This window comes from Coffea arabica, chromosome 1c (assembly GCF_036785885.1).
Source record: "Coffea arabica cultivar ET-39 chromosome 1c, Coffea Arabica ET-39 HiFi, whole genome shotgun sequence".
Lineage (NCBI taxonomy): Eukaryota > Viridiplantae > Streptophyta > Magnoliopsida > Gentianales > Rubiaceae > Coffea > Coffea arabica.
This window is the reverse complement of record NC_092310.1, coordinates 11,071,343-11,092,260: the sequence shown is the minus strand read 5'-3', so window position 1 is coordinate 11,092,260 and position 20,918 is coordinate 11,071,343. Positions and strand designations below refer to the sequence as shown.

Genomic DNA, 20,918 nt, shown 5'->3' with positions numbered 1-20,918 from the left:
AACTTCCCTTTAAAATCAACAAGCTGGATCAGCACAACAGCTTCACTTTAGTCATCCATTTGCATCGACAAAGAATCCAACACCGAATGCACTCTCTGTGTTATGCAGTACTAGATGTCTCACTCTTATTCTTCCTCCCAACAGCAATGTTCAACTATCAAGTCATCGTCTGCACTCAAAACTTGAACCAGCCCTCCCACTTTAATGCATCCCCTTGCAAAATCTCTTTTATCATTTCATTTTTTTGCTAAAGAAGTACGAAGCTTACTACAAATAAAATTCACTTCTCGTAAATATTTTTTTTTGCTCTTTATACAGCAAAATAAAAACATCATCCCAAAACAAAATAATTTTTTAAATCTATCAGTTACCTTAACTTCAAGACCAACTTCAAGCAAATACTCCATTTTTAATCATCAAATTACCACTCGTCCCTGCTCTCCTTTCCTGGGCTTTCTGATAATGACATGAGGACAATTCAACAGCCTAGCCCACTATTCACGTACCTCTTATCAACAGGCAATAGATAACCATCAACATAAATGTCCCTGCTGTGCAATTTCAGCTTTCACGTGTATGCGCTCAAGAATTTTCAGGCATCACTGGCTTACTCTTTCTCGATTGCCAATATACACACATGTAACTACATGAATCGCTTTGTAAAGCCTAACACCACACACTATATCTTAGCTGTCTTCTATACCATGCTACATCTCTGTCAATCACTTTACAACCCAATCCATAAATTTCTTCTCTTCCGAACTCTCTAAGGCTGTTTTTACAAACACAACAACTCCAGTTCCGACTTTCTCCCTACCACTGTAGTGCCCTTCCTTTCAAGGTAAACTCCTTTCCCCTCTTTTATCTCTTCATTTTTTCCGTTCAATGTTACCTTCTTCCATGTCCTTACCACAACAATCTAAATCCTGATCACATTACATATTTTCCCTAATGCCGATCACTAATCCGACTTAAGCAAAAAAAAAAACCCTATACATATTTTCCCTTACATCTTCCCTACTAATTCTATACGCTGCTTCCTCCTCAATTTGCTATTACAGAGCTTTTCCCATGACTCTTCTTATATCATCTATTTGTATTTGCTTTTTTTTATAGCCTATTTAAAACTCGCTCATTGTACCTCCTGTTTTCTCCTATCACAATTATCTTCTATAGTATACAGTTGCGTGTGCCTTTGTACTCCATACCTTCCGCCTATTTGCTTTACGTATCAAGCTCCAGTTTAATAGCCTCCTTATGTCATTTGAAAAATTGCCTGTTTTTCGTTGCAAGCACAAAACTTTTGTATTCTTATTATCAGCTGTCAAGAAAATGCATTTTCTAATTCTAAATATTCATAACTTCAAAAATATTTCAAATTTTAACACCTACTCAAATTAATAACACCGTCTTACCGCAGGTTTTCCCATCATGGAAAATACTATCGTTCCACTTTCAACCATTGATCCAAGTCTGCAAAATTGGACAACAATTGTCCAGGTTATTGAAAAAACACATGTCATGCATTTGCGGTGGACCTCAGACTCATTATCAACAATATGCACTTGCTGATCCACAGGTTTGACGGTTTTTCTTTTTCAAATTCTTGTTTTCTCCTTCATTTACCTTTTACCTACAGCTAACAATGCTAAAATACAGGGACTTAGAGTCAACATGCATGTACTTGCCGACTATCTAGATCAATTTGCCATCCTGCTTTTACCTTTTAAAATATACTACCTTTCAAACGCAATTGTTTGCCCATCCCTTGCCGATATCCCTCCTGGAGATTATCCATACTATTGGGTTGCTGCCACCAAAACACGCATTCACAAACTCCAAGAACTACAGCGCCCTTCTCTTCCAGCTTCTTTCAACTTGCACCCCTTTGCCATGCTGGACACAATTGCTAATACAAATAATTTGATAGGTACACGGATCACTTTCCTTTTATTTAATTAATTTTTCCCCACACAGTTCAACCCTTGTTTTATCCATTATTTTAGACTCTTTCTTACATGCAACTGCTACAGATGTCATCGGAAAGGTACTGCATATCCTACCTAAAAGAGCAACAACTGTACGAGAAAACTGACCATTAGTAGAGATTACGTAATTGCTGATCAAAGGTTACAGCCCATTTTTTCCTCCACATTTCCATGATCCCTTTCAACTGTGGTATACATTACCAGTTTTGATTTCCTTTTCTTATACTTATATAGTCTCTGTCCGTTACTTCTCACTCTCTGCGATCAAATTGAAGAGACCCACGGACCTATCATTGCTTCCCAACATGAAACCTTTCCGATTCTTATTGCTATTAGGATCAAGGTCACAACAAAAAATTGTAAGCAAGCATATTCTTCTGTTTCCTAAATATTTCTTTACCCTTTCATTTCACATCACAATATTTTTTGACATGCTACCAGATTTTTCCTTATCAACTCAGCCATCATCTGTCATCCTCATAAATCCAGATATTCAAGAGGCCGTAGACCTACATGACTGGTTCCACTTGCAGCTTTCTATTATCTGCTTTTACTATTGAAATCACTAGCTAATTTTTCTATGTATTCATTAGGTTTTATGCTAATTCCACCCGAGCGACGTAGCTGCTAACCAACACATGTTATATTGATCCCAACCTCCTCCTTCCCCCTCCCAATGATAATCAAATCCTGGATATTACTACTGCAAAACAAATTGTGAGAACTTATTCGATGCTATTCTGCCCGGATTTCATTCAACAATAACTATATTATACATCGTTCCTATATCTGCTTAATAGGAACTTGGCACAGCACGGATTAGAGGCTCTGCTGAAATAGACTTCACAGATCATAAAATGTATCGTATCACATGTCCTCACTATGAAGAGCCTCATTATTCCACACATGCAATACGAATATTCTGCCAGCATTGTGAACACCCTGTTCAACTATTGCCTAGGTTTTTATAGACTCTTGCATTATTTTTAAATGCTCAAACCCATAATCCAACCAATTTCATCTTTCTATAACCATTATCACTTTTCCCTTTGCAGAGCATATATTTCAATTTCTCTTTCTGATGCAACTGGTTCGTTGTATGCAACGGCCATGGATATTGAAGCTGAAAAATTGCTCGGATATTCAACTGCTGAACTTTATCATACACATCACCAAGTAATTTTTTATTCCCTTTATTCACGCAAACAATTTTTTCCCCTCCTTTTCCATTCTAACCATTATCATTATTTTTTTTCTTCCACTGTCAAACAGAATGCGAACATCATCAGCCTTGTTGCACAAAAATTGCACGGAAGAACAATTATATGCTTTCAACCCACCTCCATCAATCAGGCTGTCTCAAGCACCTGTATTCAGTATTGTAACTTCATACTTTTTAGATGATCTATTAGGCGTTAATTAGCTAAACTTTCACAGCCTAACCATTCAAGATAAAAACTAAACTTGCTTGCTTTACATTTTTACAATGCCTGTATAATTACACCTTCTTTCCAGTACAACTGCTTTTTCACTTTTATTCCTGTGTAATATAGCTCCATTTTCTACCCCTAATCTTCATTCTCGCGAATATTACTAGCTAAACATTAACTAGGCATGTATACTACCGCGCAAAGCGCGGTGTTACCACCTAGTTCGGCAACAACCCTCAAACACCACCAATTTTTGAATAATTTTTAATTTTGACGATATTCTAAGAAATTCGCTCATATCCGCCTGTGCCCAAGCAAAATATCACAGATTCAATCAAGCTCGAGGAATACCGACTGAAAAACTCAAGCAATTAGTCATGGCCGACGGAATACGAGCCTTTGGATTAATTATGCTAGGTGGGAAGAATCCCAGCAAGATTTCAATCGCGTCCGTTCCCAAACGGAACGTGTTTTGGAGGCACACTACCGAGATCAAAGCATGTTGTTGAAATATGTAGAATTTGATATGAGAAATGGGTTCATCAATGATGCCCGGAATGTTTGGGACGGGGCTGCTGTGATTTTACCCGGTTGATCAGTTGTGTACAAATTTATTCATATGGAGGAGATGGTTGGAGACATTGTAGCGCTAGGAAGATTTTTGAGAGGTGGAACAACAAGGCTGGTTGCCTTATATGTGGTTCGAGTTGAGCTACCCTGAGGTGGACAGGATGCGGGTGATCTTCGAGAGATTTGTAAAACGTCATCCCAAGCATGGTTCGAAGACTCGGCCGAGTTGTCATCGTCTCGGCCTAGTCCGAGACGAGACCGTGACGAAATAATACCGAGATACGTGACTCGCCGAGACGTTACCGTGAAGGGTTGAAACAGCCGAGTCTTACCGAGTCACTCCGACTCATCCCGAGTTAACTTGAATTTTTATTATTTTTACTAATTTTTTAATTATTTTTGTTTATCATATTTTTTTTACAATTTTTAGAATATTAAATATTTCAAAAATTCGTGTCTTGCCGAGACCGCGATCGGTATGTCGAGACCGACGTGGAACGGTCCAGGCCGCGACCGCGACTTTGAACCATGATCCCAAGTCGACTTCTTGGGTTAAGTTTGCCAAGTTTGAGGTTAAGAATGGCGAGATTTCTAGGGCAAGGAATTGTTTTGAGAGGGCTGCTGATAAGTTGGTTGGTGATGACGAGCGGGCTGAGTAATTGTTTCTGGCATTTGCGGAGTTTGAAGAGAAAAATAAAGAGGTGGAGAGAGAAGGGTGTATATATACGTTTGCGCCTAATCATGTTCCCAAAGGAAGTTTGTTGCTTTTGAGAAGCAGTAAGGAGATAAGGAGTGGATCGAGGATGGTGTTGTGGGGAAGGGGAGGTTTGAATATGAGGATGAAGTTAAGAAGAATTATTTGAATTATAATGCTGGGTTTGATTATACGAGGTTGGAAGAGAGCTTGGGGGCTAGAGAATTAGAGAAGTTTACGACCACGGAATTGCCACTATTAGTCTAGCTGAGGAGAAGAGGTATTGCCAGAATATATATACCTGTGGATTAGATATGCTTTGTATGAGGAACTTGATGCTCAGTATGTTGTTAACTGTGCAGGAGAATTTGATAAGTCGTGCCTGAAGTTAATTCCTCAGAGGAAATTTTTCTTTTGCAAAGATTTGGTTGATGGCTGCACTGTTTGAAACCTGACAGTTAAATCTACAAATGGCTAGATCAATCCTAAGAGCAACAAATGGGGAGTCTCCTAAGCATAAGCTTCCTACGAAGTAAACTGAAACAGAACTGCAACTCGGCAACATAGACCATTGTAGAAAGCCACATGATAAGTATCTGGAGTGGTCACCCTTAGAATTGCTATGCGTCTAGCTGATAGACCTTTTGTTAATGATGTCTAGCTGATAGACCAGGTAATGCACGGGAATCATTTTTCTCAAATGGAGTTTTACTCTTGTTTTCTCCTCTGTTTCCACTGCTAGATATAGTCTTCGAATAAGACATCCATTCAAGTGGACCTAATCCTACAGGATGCAATGTCTGTGGCAAGAAATACTGTCAAAAATCCCAAAGCTTGTTGCTGATCAGGTGGTGATGCAACAGAGTTGATTCTACTTGCAATTCTGAACCAGAAGAACTCATCTATTGAAGGCGTTGGAAAGGTGTAATTCCTCTCCTCATGTATTATTATTCTGTGGGGCTGATGTTGAAGGAGAATCAATTGCTGATTTATAGACACAATTTATTCCTTTGAAAACCGTTTCAATTTGCCATTGTATTCTACTGCAGTGGCCTTATAAGCAAGAAAAATTATCACTATCCATTACATTTACATTGACTCTATCTTTTCTTTTGAAATCGTTCTTTTTGAACTTGATTGGTCTAGCACAAACTATAAGAAATAGTCCCACATCAACCAAGCAGGAGAGCGTAGGAAACTGCAGCGACTATAAAAGCCAGGTGGACGAGCCTTGCCAGAGCATACCTTTCTCGGCCTTTTGGCTAAGATCAAGTGTAGCATTTGTTCTTATCAGTTTAATATCTGATACGTGGGCTATCGGTCCACATGATATTAACTCAACTTTTCTAGGGAGGAGGCCCGCTGCGATAGCTTGCTATCAGGGCCTTCGAGCGTCACCCAAGCGTTGCACTGCTGCACGGGCCTGGCGCACCCCACCAACTCTAAGTCCAATTGTTTTGCATTCCAAAGAGCTATAATTTTAAAAATTAAGGAAAAAGAAGAGTATAAGGGATGCTAAATAATTATTTAAAAATTTGCCCCACAGTTACTTTATACCAAAAAATCTAACGAGTCAATTTTGACACAATCCAATTTGACAGCCAATGATGTCACGTAAAAGCAGAGGGATGCTCTTGCGACCACTTTTTAGATCAGGTTTAGATTGCTACAATTCTTATCAAATTTAATAATGATAGAAGAAATGATGTCACGTAAAAGCAGAGGGATGCTCTACCACTTTTTACATAAGGTTTAGATTGCTACAATTCCTATCAAATTTAACAATGATAGAAGAAAAGTAGGCAGAAAGCAATGTCGATACAAGATTCAAGACTTCCACTGATTCTAAAGTAAGATTCGATGCCAATAAAAGATCCATGAAAAGGAAAAAAAGAAAAGTGTTAGTTGGAGTACAATAATTATAATATTTTCAGTTGATAGCAAAATGCACATAGCTCTAGGACTTCTAAGAATCGCTTTTATTTGTCCATATTAAATTTCATTCTTGGCAGTCTGGCATATGATTGATAAGTGACTAAATTAGTTCATATATTTCAACCTTGCTTTTATGGTTACTAGTGATACCGTATGTGCATTGCACGTGGTTCGATGATACGTCGTTATATCATTTTGTTTTGTTTTTATAATGAATTTACTTTTGTAATGTAAAATTGGGAATAGAATCAAGGGTGGGAATTGCATGTTACAAAATTTTGAAAAGTAAGTAATGCAAAACAATCTTATTGAATGTAAGATGAAGAAAAAGAGAAGATATTAAACGTGAAATAGTAATTATTAGTGTATTAATCTTTCTCGACTGTTATGTTCTTTTTCAATTGAGTTATGAGTTTGGATGCATCACTTCTTGCTCCCCTTTTTTGGATTTTGAAGGACTGTAGTGGAACATCATCTTCAATTTCAATCACCTTTGAATTTTTGTCTTTTATTATGCTTTGCTGAGCATGTTGTTTAGATGCAATACATGGTGTGGCATCTTCTTCTTTGTTTGTATTTGGTAGTTGCTCGAATGCTATTGCCACCATTGATAGATGTCTATTAGAGGAGTGCCCGATCCCGTTAAGCTTGATGAGGAATTTGAACTCCTTATGTTTTGTGGCAATCATTTTCCTATAGAACTTTGATTTCTCCTTGTCTTGTTGGGTTTTCAGTATTTGTAGATTAGATAGATTTGAATTGAATGCTTAACTAATAAGAGTTGATGTGTTTATTATTTTAATACTTTTTGGGAACTTACCTTGGAAGATGTAGTGCTATCTATATATTCTTGAACTGTGCATCCAATAAAATTAGTTGTCAGGTCCTCAAATGACATTATTGTTGCTACTTCTTGTCTATCGACGACTTCCATCCTTATATTGTACGTATTTTGGAAATGATATTAAGTTGTTAATTGTGCTTTTTAGGTTTGCCTTTTTTAAGTCTAGCTTAAACTCTAACTATCTCTATCCATAAAATTTCAATTGTTAGAATGTACAAGTCAAAAAAACTTTATGTAGTGGTTTATTTATACTCCATTATTGACAAAAATAGAATTAACATAATGCAAAGAATTTGAATTACATGTATGTTTTTATTTCTAACTTAATTATATTCTTCATTTATATAAAAATTGTGATGATTGTGGTTTATATGCAATAGAATCATGAATATACAATAATTTTGGTAAAACATGGTATTGTCAATATTTGATATGTTAGAATTCAAGCTATAAACCAAAAAGTGTTTGGTTCATGATTTCAAATTCAATCTTATGTGATATGTCAACTATATTGGAATGTTTTCTGTCTCTTTTCATTTAATAAAATTTTTAAAAGTAACTAGTTTAAAAAAATAAATAACATAAAAATACTATATTATGATGTTGATGATGAAAATTCCATTAAAAATTTTTAGTATCTAAAGAATATATTATTTTAATTAAGGAAGGAGTACAATAATGCAACATCTGCTTCCAAAGCTTTTGCCCAACCAGGACAGAATATAGTTTCACCACGGACTTGGAATGGATAGAGAATCAAGTGAGACAATAGAAGTAAGATTGAAAAAAAGATAAAGGAACATAAGTCACTAAGTTAGCGATAGGATACGAAGGGTAGATCTCTTGCATTTCTGTAAAACAACAGGAAGATCTAAATCAGATGGAGATGTAACTGTCGGATTCGATGTCAAAAAAAGGGCAACTGATGGATTAGTGTCAAAAATACATTCACAAGCAAGAGTGTCCATCCTATATGATGAGATTTGGTGTGTGTAAGAAAAAATCGATCTTAGTTTTTGTGATATCAATATTGCCCTTGACACTAATAAATGGATAAGATTACATTGCATTTTCTTAATAATTAATAGGGTAAAATACACGGAACCCCCATATGGTTTCGCGAAAAGACACGAAACCCCCCTATCGTTTAAAAACCTCCACATAAACACCCTAACTTTCATAACTAAAGTGGAAATTACCTTTTGAACCGGCCGAGTTACCGGCAGCAGGTCAAATACTCTCGTCTAACCCTTGGCCTGCTAAATTAGTAGGAATTGACAATCCAATGTATATCCAGAAACGAAACGTAAGCTTGAAAGCTTTGCCTTGAACTTTGAATCAAAAGCACTCGAAGTGTACACGGAAACCTTTGACAGGACTCGGAAGAAAAAAATCAAACTGGAACTTGATATACCAAATGCAGACCTTCCCCATTGATATAGCTAGGAGCTAGCTAAGCCAGTTGAACCATTAATATTTGTTGAGGCGATTTCAGTCTTACCTTAAACGTAGAACCAAGTACTACATTAATCACTCCTAAGTCAGTCCCCTCCCCTCCAATACAAGAATATCCACAAACAAGAAGAAGGAGATAATGGCGGCAGCTGCAGTATCCACCACCACCACAGCTTCATCAATGCTTCATCAGTTGGAGTGCAACATGGACGTGGACAAACTCACTTGTGAATTCTTCTCCATCCTCGAAAACAAGTTCCTTTTTGGGTACGACGATCCCAAGTTCGTTTCCCACCTCCCCAAAATTAATACTACTCCTCCTGCTACTGCTGCCGCTGCTGCTGCTGCTTCTCCCCTCAGCACCAAGCACTTCCCAAGCGGCCGCGGCAAAGTCCGAATCCTCTCCATTGATGCTGATGGCTCCACCGAAGGCGTTCTTGCTGCCAAGTCTCTGGCACACCTGGAGGCCACCCTCCGCCGCAAATCCGGAAACCCAAATGCCCGCGTTGCTGACTTCTTAGACGTCGCCGCCGGCGCCGGCGCAGGAGGCATCCTCGCCGCTCTGCTCTTTACCAGGGGGAAGGATGGAAGGACCCTGTTCACCGCCAGGGGGCATGTTGACAATGGAGACGGTGGTTAAACTACTAGCCGGGAAATTATTCTGTTTAAGGGATGACATATCAAATCCACCAGCTGGCAGGGAGGAAGCAAATTTACCAGAATTGCTCCGGCGAGCAGTCCAATTAGGGGAGAGAGCATCGTCAGTGAACTCTGAGACCGTGGGAGCGACAAACTCGGAGGGATTGTAGCTGCCGACGGGGATAGAGTCGCGAGCGGCCCGCATAGGGGAGAGCGGGACAGCAGGAGAGAAATGGAGTATTTTGGGTATTCGACCTGCAGCCGGTAACTTAGCCGGTTATAGGTCTATTTTCACTTTAGTTATGGAGTTTAGGGCATTTATGTGTATGTTTCTAAACGATAGAGGGGTTTCGTGTCTTTTCGCGAAACCATAGGGGGGTTCCGTGTATTTTACCCTAATTAATAAGATTTATGCTAGTAGTTACAAATAAACATTCCTTGAATTATGGTGAATTAAACAAAAAAAAAAAAACCAATTCATTGCATTTCATCAATATTAATATCAATTATGCCAACAATTACAAGAATGAAAAACATTCCCTTGAGTTATAGTGAATTAAACCGAAAAAGAAGAACAAATTTTATTTATGAATTATAAAAGAAATATGGTGAATCTTAGTTGTTATTAGTGTAACAAAGTACGGCATTAGTTTTTGTGATGCCAAAATTACACTCCTCTCAATAAATGGACAAATTGTGTTGCATTTCATCATTAATAAATAATATCAAACATTCTAGCAGTTACAAAAATGAAAGATTCCTTACTTTTTTAATTACCAAAAGAAAGAAGAACAAATTTTTTTTCTTTTACAAAATCCAAGTTTAGAGAGTACTTCAAACATAAAACAAAATATAATAAATTGGTAGTATGAGTATCTTAAAATGTACTGTGAGTCTTTTTATTTTTTGGATACAAGTAAATTAAGCCTTAAGAGCACCTTTTTAATATGCATTTATTAGTATTGCATAAAAAAACTTTAATACAAAATATAATAGGAAATAGAGTACCGAGATAGGCAAAGAGTTCTGTGTTGGGAATTTATTTATTTAAATTGCAATAAAGATTAAATTTAATGAACTTTATCAATCATATTCTTGTAACAACTAATAGTATTAAATTACAATTAATGAATATTATATTCATCAATGGCAATCATAATAATAATTACAAAGGTGAAACATCCCTTTGAGTTATGGAGAATTATGCCAAAAAAATATTTTTTTAATAAAATATCAATTTCAAGGAGTACTTTACAGGTGAATAAAAATATATTCAAGTTCAGTTTGACTATTACATAATAAATAATTTTGAAATCTTACAAATTTTAATCATGCAAATTCTATAATCATAAAGCATGTCATTGGTGAGAAATATAAATAAATTTCACCAAATCAAAATATTTTCTTCAAAGTTAAGCTATTTAAATTTGAACTATGGAATTTCAATATGTTTATATACTATTATAATTACAATAGCATTATAGATCATTTTACAGTCCACCGTTAGCAAAAAAAAAATAATATTTAGAAGATCTCACTGAAACTAATAAACAATTCATAGAATGATTTAAAAGGGAGCAATAAATTATTCAAAAAATTAAAAATTTACACTCAAATGGTATAAAAAAGAGCATTTAGATTATCTGAATTTAACCAAAAGACAAAAATAGCGATATTGTTACAAAATAAAAGTGCTCTTGGAACAAAGAATGATTTATTGCTCGTACGTTTGTATTGGTTAGGGCAAACTAAGTTCAGAAAAATATAAAATAATATAAATATTAAATATCACATTGTTTGTCTCAATTATATTTATTCCTTCAAAACAATTGATTTTCTGAAAATTTTAAAGGAAAAAAATCTAAAAGCATCATGTTCACGCGCAAAGCACGTGTTCCATTACTAGTTTATTGAAGAGGTCCATATCCGTAGATGACTTTAAGGTTCCATGGAATTTCCAGTTCACCTTTGCTACTTAATGCTTCGCTGCCTTCTATTATGTAAAATATCTCAAAAGAATATAATGGTCTGACCCAAGAAGCACAAGAAACTATTGTCCTTAACAATTAGAATCTAAGAAGCAAAAAAAAAAAAGGAAAATGATAATGATAATGATGCTGTGACTTTGGCCACATTATTCATCCAATTAGAATCTAGAAAAATGCACGTGCGTTACACGTGTAAACATTGAAGTAAATTTCTCCTTTCAATTTCTCCATGTGATAGAAAAAGAAAGGGAAAATGACAATCATAATTGCAGCTCAGGCAACCTTTTTCTTTTATCTAATTTGCTAATTTTTGGGACATAAGGATAGAACTGACTTCATCTAAATTAATAATTCCTTGACAAACTTGGATGCTATTAATTGCCGTAGAGGATGCCTGGCAATTTCACTATGTGGCCTTTGTTAATCAATGCATGAGGCTTACATCTTGGACAAACTTGGATGCTATCTCAAGGGGTCATTCGAAGAGTGGTTTGACCCAAGAATGACAAGTAGCTATGTTCAACTGCCAAGATGTAAATGAGAAGGGAAATGACAATCATAGTTAGTGACATTGGCAACATTAATCATGTCATCTGTTAATCCAGAAATAAATTTGAAAAGAATAATAAATTGGTCTTTACTAACTATCATTGAGAATTAGACTAGCAACATAACTGGATTAATGTTTTGTTTGCTTAAAATCTTTTAGAATTGGACAAATTACACTTTACCTCCTATGGTATAGCTAATTTTCACATAATCCCCCTATAGTTTAAAAAACTATATATAACCCCTTTATAGTTTGGATTAAAGTGTCAAAATGACAGAAATGATCATCCGTAACGGAATCTACGAAAATGTCAAAATTACCCTTGTTAATGGCTGAAGTGACCCAAATACGTAAACATAATATGCATGACATTCTAATCCCATATGATTTTATATTTTACCATATAACCCCTTATAGTTTAGTGCTTAACCACATAACTCTTTATGATTTTCAATATATATACGTAAGCCCCTATGATTAATAAATAATTTTCAACTTTATATAGGGATATTTTTGATATTTTAGTTAACTCCGTTATGGATTACAAATTTCGTCACTTTGATATTTTAATCCAAATTATGAGAGAGTTATATATAGTTTTTAAAACAATAGGGAGTTATGTAAAAAAAATACTAAACCACCAGGGGATAAAGTGTAATTTGTCCTTTAGAATTTGATCAAAATCCAGAGACCACAAAGTGACCGCAAAGTAATCATTTCATACATCACGTTACTGGCCAGAAATTGTTTGCATTTTAACTTGAGAAAATTGTTCAAATATTCTCTCATACTTTAGGAAGTTTTCTAGCGCATCAATCAAACTTGAAAGAAGGGATTTAACAAGTCGTACCTTAGTTCTATTAGCCTCCTATCCTATTTATAATTAGTTTTCACACTCAATATGTCTTGTTTATGTTTTATGCGCAAGGTTTAAGTGTCGAAAAAGTTGAGGAGTTAGTTTAACTAAAGTACAAACTTAAATGTTGGGAAGTTGCTTGGTTTTTACTGAAAAAATTTCCCAGGTCAATGCTGGGATTCTTTCTCCTTTTTTTTTTTTTAAAAAAAAAAAATTTCCATAGCTTGTTTGTGTTGTCGTCTCGATTACTTAAAACATATATTATTATTTGTTTTGAAATAGCTGTGGTTGTATGACAAATTTGGATGCTTTTGTTCAGTCTACAAGTACCAGAAGTGTCATAGAAACTATATTAGCTTTTGTTCAAAACACTGAAAAAGAGAGTGCCATAACAAGATAATCAGTGGCACCCACAAGCATGAAAGGCAGAGAGTTCTAGAATTTCCATGAAGACGAACTCTTTGAGATAGCAAGGTGATGAATACATTTTCGAGAGCTCAAAGTTCAGAGTAAGCATTTCCATCCCAATAGAATCTCAAATTTAAAGAGAATTAGCTACCTTCAGCAATCATGATGTACAACTAGAAGTAGCGGACAGATGAGATGAGCAAAAGTAAAACTGCTAGATTTTATTTAAAACAAAAAATTTTGTACCGTAGACATAAATACAAAAAGTTTTCAGTTTTGACATTGTGCTTGACTGTTCACATCAATAATCTGCTCTTGAATAAAGTGATATTGCTTTCTTCCCTGAACAGCACTTGTAAGTATCTCTAAATTAGACTGACAAAGCCAAGAAAAGTTCACCAAAGCAGACCACTAAAGTTTAACAGTTGCATCACTCCCCAAATTGGCGATTTAATTCCACAATTCACTGCTTATAAGGTACTAGTACAATTAAAGATTGAGATCTCTAATTGCAGCGTGCAATCAACTTGCGGGTGCAAATTGATAACTCTGCAATCGTTACCGCTACATTACTAGACAACATCCTTGAAGGCAGCCGTTTTAAAACTTCAGACAATTTTGCAAATTAATCATGTTACTGTACAATTTTTATCACATCATATTGGATAGATTTAGAAAATATTAGCAGTGGCTACACTGGAGTATGTTGTCCAGAAGAAACAAAAACTAGACATTAACTCTTAAAGTCTTTGTCCATCATTGCTTATTCATAATTTTCTGTGCTTCATCAAACGTTGATTTAGCAATCTATTTCATGAATGTAGACACGTTACCATTCTTTCTAGCAAATTGATAAGCAAATGAACTTTTAGAGTACTTAGTTGAATGAGGAGCTTCTAGATTCAAAATCTAAGGAAGGCATGTTTACCTGCGTTGCAATAAAGATAGAAGAGCAAATTCCATGTCATTTTTGAGGTGGGAATGTTACACAAAGAAAGAGCTTCTTTTGGTTGCCTTTGTTCTAAAACTAATGAGCAGGAAATAAGACTTGATATTAAGTACAGCTACTTATCCATTTAAAACAAAATTGCTAACCTGATGGTATTTCTAGAAAATTTGCAAGCTTCTCACGGTCAATATGTTTCTCTAATACAAGCTCTATCACCAACCAAACCTCTCATGATGATCACCAGAAATTCATGTTAATGATGTTCTTGATCTTGAGAGACATTACATAAGTTGGGGAAAGACATTTTAGCAAGCAGTTCGTAGAGGCTAGCTGAAAAAGATAGAGCATCTTATCAGGTTTTAGACACTAAGAAGAAAGAAAAGTGTGCCTGAAGTGTGCCATCCTAATCATTTCTGTCCAATTGAAACAGCGAAGTTTTCAAAAGTTACAAGCTGTGTAATTGAATCAGTAGTGAGAGTAATTGTAGATTCCAATTGACATTTGAGCCTGAGATCATTGCAGAACTAAAAACTTGAACTGGGACAATATGTGGTCAACAAGAAAGCTAATGAGAAAGTTCAGATAATTTGATAATACTTTAGTTCTGTCAGTCTCACAAAAGGCTAAAATGTGTGTCTTGTTTGTTATGAAACTAAACGGATAAGCAAGCACAGAGTTGTGTTTACAGTTATTCCTATGACAATTACATTAGTTTGGTTCCAACTGCAATGCAAGTAATTACAACTCATAAACTTGAAAATAATGATAGGCACTTTTCGTGGCACATGCAAAGCATCTCATATCGAGGCATTAAGGCACAATAGAGCCATGGGACAATGAGGCACAATAGAGATCCACATTTAACTGCCACCAAAACACTGGCTAGATATAACTTCGAACTACAAGCAGCATGCCAGAGATGACAAATTGAGTTCTAAAACATGTAAATCAGCACCTCATTATCATGACTATCAAATAACTGAATCGTTTGGACAGTTTAAAAGCATCGATGAGGTTCCCTGTTGAGCTTTCGGCCTAAAAGAACTACAAAGCACAAAAACTCAAACTCAAGACGGTATATAGCATAGAATACAGCTAATGGAAATTTTAGATAATTTCAGGTTTTCTGTCATTGTAACCAAAGCCCCAAAAGATACTAGCAACCAACAATCATAAAAACAAAGAGAGCTTGAAAGCCATTATCAAGGTGGATTCACTAAGAGCAGCAAGTAACAACAAGTGGGCTTGACTAACTACCGGAATGCTCCAAAACATTCCGTTTAGACTTGATTGTTGGAAGATACTCCACCAAGTTTTGTGCAACTTCATTGCTTGAATTGTACATCTTGCTTGGCTACCTCAAATATATCTTCAAGACAACAAGATTTCTTTTGTTTTGTGTTAGATATCAAAGTGGTTAAAAGTCACAATTGAGCAGTGAAAGAAGAGTAGCATATCTAAAATTACTAGAATTTTTGAACCAAAACATGAAAGTGATGACCAACAGCTGCAAATACTCCTCAATTAACCATTGTCTTAATGGCTAGAAAGTCAAAACCAAGGAAAAGTGAGTCAGGAAACCATCATGTATGAATCTGATAGAGCAGTTACTAATCAAATGGTTCCGATAAGTATGTAAGCTCATTATCAAGAGCTAAAAGTTCAGAGAAACCATTTCATTCCCTTAGAATCACAAGTTTAAACAGAATGAGCTGACTTTAGCAACAATAACTTACAATCCACAGAAGCAGACATGCAAAATCAACAAAACTAGAATGCTAGTCATTTTGATGGGCTATTTGTAGGAAATGCAGGCCAAAAGTTATTGAGTTCTAGCCATATAGATCGTTTTGAAGAAGCTTCAAAATTCTAACCTTTGTTTGTCTAAGCAAGAGACCACCAAAATCAGCTTGGAAAGTATTGAAGAAAGAAGTGTGGTCAGAATTGCTAATTTAAAGACATATAAAAAAGTTCCACGAATTTTCTGCATAGGCTATGGATTCTAAAATGCAATTGCATTTTCCACAGGTGAAAGTTCAGAGAACTCATTTCATCCTGATGCAAACCGCGAGTTTAAAGAGAGAGCTAATCTTAGAAATCATAATTTACAACAGATTGGCTGACATACATGATAAACAAAGTAAAGTAAAATTTTAATTTCTTTTAGATTGTTACATGATTAGTTGATTTGTATCACTTCTCTTTTATGCAAAACTTGCTTTGGTCACCCAAGAAAATCTTGTGCATTTAGTAATTAACTACAGAAACAAGATATTAACTCAAGCTTCCAATGAAGGCATGTAACCATCGCCCGTTGATGGTAATGTTTATGAAGTACCTATAACTTTGAATCATGATACAGAAACCTAAGAAAGACACCAAACAAAATTGAAAAGAACTACTTCATGCAATTCTTCATTTTTGGTTAAGCGACTACCAACATAAGATGTACTCAAGATCTTATAGATCAAGTAATATTAGAATAACAACAAATCTTAAAGTAGCAGAATCATTCTAGACATGCTATTTTTAACTGCAAAAGGAGAACATGAAAACTCAGAAAATCATATTGCATGTAATGGTGTAAAGATACAGCTTCAAGAAAGGTGGCAAGCAACTTGCGGAGGCTGACTAATGGAGAATAGCAGTCACAAGACAGACCAATTTTTTTTGGCAACTAAGTTGCAACTAATTTGAGAGACAAGTAATCTGAGACAGAAAACAAATTGAGGTCCATAACCAATGAATTACTACCTCATGTCATGACCACAAAAGCGATAGCTGATTTACAGTTTGAAGGCACCACATTCACAATGTAGATCTCAGGCTTTGGCAGTGTTTTCTAACATAAACTGGTATGCAGATATGAAATCTTTCTGCTCAGTCTACAGATATTAGTAGTGTCATAAGATATATCCTAGTTTGTGTCCAAAACTCTGAAAGATGACCAGTTGAGTAATTTAGAAAAGGAGATGTGGCAGCCAACAAGCATGACAGGGAGAGACAGCTAAAGAATCTTCATAAGGCGAATTCCCAGAGAAGCAACCAATTATTACTATTTGATGTTTCAAAGTTCAAATCATCACAGTTAGTAAAGGATAATCTACCAAGTATCTGCAGCTTCATTGCAAGAAAATACTATCAAACTGCTTTTTTTTTGAAAAAGAGGGAGGAGGTGGGGAGGGGAGGGGTTAGTTAACAAATTGAGAATCAAACTGCTTAAAACTCAATATTACATAGTTGAAGAAGAAAGTTTATCATGGAATAGGACCATAGTGGTATTGTACATTAGCAGTCCATTTCGCAACACTAGTTTGAGAACAAAGGGGCAGTGAGAATTCCTCAATTGACCATTGTCCTGATGCCAAGAACTCGTAACCTGCGAAAGTTGAATCAAACCCCATCGCTAAGAGACATCGTAGAGAAGATTAGACCTCAGATGGTTCTAAGCAAGATGATATGATAATAACATTTTCAAGAGGTGAAAGTTCAAAGCAACCATTTTTTACTCATCGAATCTCAGGTTTAGGAATCAATGTACAACTCGCAGTAGCAGACATATGTGACGAGCAAATATAAACTGCTACTCTTTATTGAAAGATAGCGAAGGCATAAATGTGAGGGCAAATGGTCTTTAACTATCATATTAAGCTTGACTGTCTGCACCAAATAATTTGTTTTTAAATACCTGCATTCTATAATTGAGGAAGGAAAGGACAGAAGTGAAGTGGGACTATTTGCCAAATGCAAAATACAAAATGCTCATCAAATGGATCCCTTACATTTGGACGAGGCACCTAACCACAATTATACCAAAAAGCATAGATTGGATGATGAAGTCTGATGAGTATGCATTTTGAGTAATTTAAGTGTGTTTTATTATTTAATTTTGGTGTATTTTAATTATTTTTATAACTAATTAACTAAGTTTTTGGTGAAGATTGACATTTTACGGTTAAAGTGTGAACAATTGCATTTCTATGATTTAAAGTGTTGAAAACTTCATGTTTTTGTAAGTTTGAATGATTCAATCATCAAATGGAGTGAATTGAGAACATATTTAGATGATTGTTGACGATTTGAAGTGATTTGAAGAGAATATGAAGTGCAAAGATCAAATGCAATCAAGTATAGAAGAAAGGGAGTTTGACAGTTTTGACACCTGTTGGTGTTTCGGCTACATCCTGAGTTACAAGCATCAGATTGAGGTGATTCTTGAGTTATTTTGAAACTCACACATAGCTCTGCATTTTTTATGAGACATCGAAATCCAATTCATGAGTTTTCCTAGTAAAAGATTCAAAATACAGTCAGCCATTTCTATTGTCAAAAGCTGAAACAGAGTTTTGACTAATCAAACGTATTTTGATCATTTCTCAACCTACAGAGTTCCAAATTATTAGATGATTCTTGATGAATTAGAAATCTAATTCAAAGAGTTACAATTTTCATGTTTTGCAAAAGAGCTAGTTTAGCTTCCATCATCAAGAAAATATCAGTTGAAATTAGTGCAACAATAGAGTAAGATGAAGACTGACCAAAATTGAGAAAACTTGCAAAAGAGGCAAAACGTGGTGTAATACATGACCTCATGCCCGCGTTTTCAGAGGTCATGTATTCTTCAATTGCGACTGCAACTTGCTGCTCAACCTGTTCTACATTCACACTACTTTTCCAGTTATTCCCCAACTCAGAATTTCGGTTGTAGCTATAAAAAAAAAGTGTGGAAACTTAGAGAAGCAATCTTTGGGAGTTTCAAAAAACAAAATTGCCAACTAAAAACAACTCATTTTGAGTTTGAATTCTCTATAAATAGGGGCCTTTGGAGAGCTTATTTGATAACTTTAGAAGGCTAGAGACACTACCAAATTGTAGTCTTCACTAGTTTTTCTTAATTCATTAGTATAGTATAGTTAGTATAGTTTATCCATCGTGTATTTGTGGCTAAACTTGGATGAGGTGAAGGATGACGATGGAGATGCTTGGAACTTATGTAACAAGGGTGACTTCACTCCTACTACTTTGTTTCTGGTATTAATTCTTATGTTTGGCTATAATACAAGTTGGGTGTTTGCCTTCATGTTTTGCTAAAGTTTATACCTAGAGTTATGGATAAACTTTTTATATTTTATTAGTAATGTTTACTTGATTAATTGATGATATTATTTTGAACAAGTTATTTAGTACTTTTACTTATCTAATCATGATTAACTGATCATTAATTGTGATAATTTTAAAGTGTTATGTTTGCAATGAAAATTGGAATTTAATAGTAGTTCAAGAAGTGCTAAATTTAGGGAATTCACTTACGAGAGTAGAGGAGTACCTTTGTAGTTTTAGTGATTTGTTTCATAGAAGAAATAAGTTTATAGTTAATTTCATAACTACGATAGTAGGCATGATTTAGTTACAAGTATAGATGATTCACTATGAAAGTAGGTTTCATATATATTAGAAAATTATGCCATAACTAATTAAGATAATGACATTCAATTAATCAGCAATTCTACTTGCAAGAGTAGTGAAAAATCTATAACCCTAGAAGCTTTCTATTGTTATTTGTATCTCATGTTTGTAGTGTAAATTTAATTTCTTGCTCTTGTGATAATCTAAATAATTTAAAAGTTCAAAAACCATCAATAATCAACAATCCTCTCTGTGGGATCGACACCTAATATCCCTTATACTCGATAAATGATCTGTATGTTTGCAAAATATGGGATGTTTAGGTTTTATTAAAATTTGGTGCATAGAAAACCTCGTCAAAGTCAGTCTCTCGAGGAGGGACGAGTAGCGCTGTATGTGAACAATGATGTGTATTCTGTGTGTGTGAGTGTGCAGTTTGTGTGCCGTGATGTTATAGTAAGTCATAGTGTTTAGTTTGTTGACTACAGTTGAACGTTTTCAAACCGCCCAATTCAAGGGAAGTTCAACAAAGCAGGCCTCTGCCTCCAACAAAGTGGAGTTGAGCAGTTGCATCATTTCCAAGACTGCCAATTTACTTCTTCGATTAAAATAGCTTACAGGATAGTATTATCAACAATTGAGATTCCTATCGCAATCTATCATCAGTTTGAAGGTACACATTAGAATCCTCTCAAATCCTTGCTATTACATTGACAAACAACATCCCTGGAAGCAGACCCTCAAAACTTTCAAACTCTTGTTACTTAATCATTTTAGTCGCAATACATATATCACCTCACCTCAAGCAATAAATAAAAATCTTCTTTAGAGTTTCACTGGAGTTCGTTCTCCTACAGAAAAAAGGAGAAAAAAAACTATAAATTAAATAGTTTGAAATCTTTCTGTGTTAGAAAAGCCACAAACTTCCGATGCTTTGTTCCATGAATGTAACACATTATTTTCTTCTAGCAAATCAACAAGTAAATAAAACTCTTCACACTAAATGGTGGTGTGTGTACCTAAGTTGGATGAGCTCAGATTTAAAAATCTCAAGAGAGCATGTTGTCTACATTATCAATAAGATAGAACAAGAAGTTCCATTATGTTTTTGAGTTGGAAATTTTACAGAAATTAAGAGTTTCTTTTTGTTCGTTTTCACCCTAAAAATACCGAGCAGGTAATAATACTTGATGTTATGTACAAATA

General features: G+C 35.2%; 1 non-coding gene and 1 pseudogene across 1 annotated transcript; both read left to right on the top strand.

The window, feature by feature from the left end:
* Positions 1-1,516: 1,516 nt before the first annotated feature.
* Positions 1,517-5,314, top strand: LOC113738052 (pre-mRNA-splicing factor clf-1-like; annotated as a pseudogene).
* A 609-nt stretch (positions 5,315-5,923) lies between these two features.
* Positions 5,924-6,119, top strand: LOC113687387 (U2 spliceosomal RNA). The gene has a single exon (XR_003447749.1). It is a non-coding gene; the product is annotated as a U2 spliceosomal RNA (small nuclear RNA).
* The last annotated feature ends 14,799 nt before the right edge of the window (positions 6,120-20,918 follow it).